Genomic DNA, 3,448 nt, shown 5'->3' on the forward strand with positions numbered 1-3,448 from the left:
CGGCCCTTCTGCCAATTTAGAAAAATTGAACAATGAAAATTACTCCGTTAACTCAACATCAAATACTTAAAAAATTGCCTGTTCCAATTCAGAGGAAACAACAATAAATACTTGCATCATCATTTGCATTTATCGTATTCTCACAATAAATAATTGTGTGGTAGAGTCGTAAAGAAGCCCAAAAAAAATTTTTTTTTCGTTTCATAAAATTTGTATTATTAATTTTATAATGATAATTAATAAAAAAATAATAATTTTATTCTTCTTTTGATTTTTCTAGACATATGTAATTTAGTAGTGTAGATATAATCGAACACTTAACTGAATGCCCGAGAATTTTATCTCGACTTAAAACTTACCCGATCTTTTAAAAAATCGAATACTTGTTTCTATTTTTTTCAGAACAGGTTCATTATACGGGTTTTAATTTATCTTCCAGGAATGATCACAGTTTCGCCTGCATTTCTAGGGAGTGAATCATGAAATTGTCGTTTACTTGTAACCCTACGACAAAATTACGAAATGCGAAATATCTAGGCCTGTGTTGCCACTACCTCACGTGTTCTTGACTTTAGGTCCGGCTAGGCTGTTATGTACATCGAGCAATTAATTTACGTGGTAACAAGAAATTTCACAAGGACGGTTTATTTCACCCTAATTTATAGTTTACATTTTCTTTTCGACCTTTAAGTACAGACGGTACTTTAGGTATTTAAGTTTTTTTATTTATTTTTTTACTCACTGTACAATAAAAGTATAGAATACTAGAACTAATTACCTTTTCTTCAGGCAAAAACTCGCTTTATGTTCTTTACTGTAGCGAGAAAAATTAAGTGAACTCAATAATAATGACCCTATTTTGTACACTTACAAACAATTCATTAAATTTGACAGATTATTTTTTCATTGTCAAAATAGGACTCTCCACATGCGTAATAATTTGACAGCGTACTTTTAATATTTTTAAGCACTTAAAAACATAAAAAATACATTTTCAAGGTATTTCCGTATAAACTATTCACAATGGCGGAATTAAATTCGACTATTTCAATTTATTTCGAATTTTCTATAAGGCTCCCTTTACCGCGTTTTCTGTACATATTTGTCACATTATTGTATTTAATTATTTTGTTTTTCTTTTAAATCTTATTTTTTAAGTTTAAGAGTAAGAAATATGTGTAATTTATGTTCATGGTGAAATTGAGCAGAATCCGTTAGTTTTTGCTAGTTCTATTAAAAAATTTGAGGTTCTCTTTGCATATTAATCTTGTAATATGACAAATTTCAATTAAAAACTATACTTTGGAGGGTCTCCATATGTGTTAAGATAAATACCTTATAAAAATAAAAATGGAAAAATCTGCAATTTACAGGGTATTTAAATCAGTTCTTGCTCGAATCGTCCTGCTGTCTTTGGTCCCAGGGTTTTTCTTCTAATGCAACTATTCGATTAAATTTTCAAGATTGTCGCTAATCGGGAACAACAAGTAAAACCCCTTTTTTGGTTCAAAATTCAAGTACTTAGTTGTGAGTGTACTTACTTAACGTTGTTAACAATTCATATGTTTTTGTTTATAATTCATCGGTTTAGTTAAACAGTCTTCTTTTGTTTTTGTTCAAATTTAACTAATTTCTTGATATTCTTTAAAATTATTTTTCTATTGAAAATTTAACTATTTTATGTTTGCTTGAACACTTATCTTCTCTAGTTAAAAATTCAACTATTTAATTGTAAATATCTGCATTTGGTTGAAAATTAGTCTTTGTATACATTGTAGTTTGTTAAAAATTAATCTTTTTTGGTAGCAGTTTCATATTTTTTGGTTCAAAATTCATTTCTTTAGCTTAAAAATTAGTTTTTTTTATTAAAAACTAATTTTTTAACTGAAAATTCAACTATTGCATGTTTAGCTGAACAACAATCTTCTTCAGTTAAAAATTCGACTATTTATTTGAAAATTTCTGTACTTTGTTGGAACTTTGTACTTTTTGATAGAAGATTAATCATCTTGGTGATTAAATCTCCTTCTTGGTTGAAAAATCAACTATTAGATTAGAAATTCGATTAAAAATTAAAATATTTGGTTGAAATTTCATTTATTTTGTTAAAAATTATTCTTGTTTTGGTAGAAAATTAATATTGTTAGTTGAAACTACGTTTCTTCGGTTGAACTTTGTTGCTTTTTTTTGTTTAGAATTAATTATTTGAACCAAAAGTTAAACCATATTCTATTTTATTTCGAAATTTCCATTTAATAGACATTTATTATTTTTGGTACAAAATTCATTTGTTTGGTTGAAAATTTAACTATTTCGTTTAAAATTTATTTTATTTTCTTGAAAACCTTTCGGGCTGAAAATTAATCTATTCTATATTTTGTTACAAATTTGTATTTTTTCTAGTAGAAAAATAACCGTTTAGGTGGAACATTCAAGTATTTTATTAAAAAAAAATTTTTAGTAGAAAATTATTTTTTTGGTTGAAATTTCATTTCGTTAATTGAAAATTAGTTTTCTTATAAAAATTCATTTTTTTAAATAAAAAATTTAATTCTTTTGCGTCAAAAAATGTTGTATACGTATTTAATTTATACGTTAGACATTCAGCTATTGGATTAAAAATGTAACTATTCCGTTGAAAATGTATTTTATTTGATTAAAAACGTATTTTCTTTAACTTAAAATTAAATTATTCTGTTTTTGGTCGAAGATTTATCTTTTTTGGATAAAAGTTCATTTCTTTGATTAAAAATTCAACAGATTTTATTGAAAATTCGCTTTTTTTAATAAATTTTTTCCTAAAAATGTACTTAGTTATGCCATATTTCTTATAAAATTGTAAAAAATTCAATTATTTTGGTAGAAAATGCATATTTTGTTGTTGTAAATTAAACTTTTTTCAAAAATTCGTCCTCACCCTGCTTAAGAAAATAGGTTACGTATCCTTTCGGTCCTTTCCCAGTTCTATACGGTTTTTATTTGGTCTTTAATTTAATTTTGTGAGACCTATCTGGGTCTACCCGGTCCTTATCCGGGAAATGGTAATAAAAAATAATTTGTTTAAATATTCTACCCGGTCTCTTTAAGGAACATGGTAACTTGCAAATTATTAAGTGAAAGTCTACCGACTACTTGATTCTACCCGGTTCGTATCTGGCAAATGAAACCAAAAATTAAAATAAGTTTATACTTTTCTACCCGGTTCCTACCCGGTCTCTTTAAGGAACATGGTCACTTGCAAATTATCAAGTGAAAGTTTATCGGTTATCTGATTCTACCTGGTTCTTATGTGGCAAATGGAACCAGAAATTAAAATACGGATTTACTTCTTTATACGGTTCCGATCCGGTCTCTTTAAGGCACATGGACACTTGTAAATTATTTAGTGAAAGTGTACCGGCTACCTGGTTCTACCCAGTTCGTATCTGGCAAATGGAACCAGAAATTA

The sequence above is a fragment of the Belonocnema kinseyi genome, chromosome 10 (assembly GCF_010883055.1).
Source record: "Belonocnema kinseyi isolate 2016_QV_RU_SX_M_011 chromosome 10, B_treatae_v1, whole genome shotgun sequence".
Classification (NCBI taxonomy): Eukaryota; Metazoa; Arthropoda; class Insecta; order Hymenoptera; family Cynipidae; genus Belonocnema; species Belonocnema kinseyi.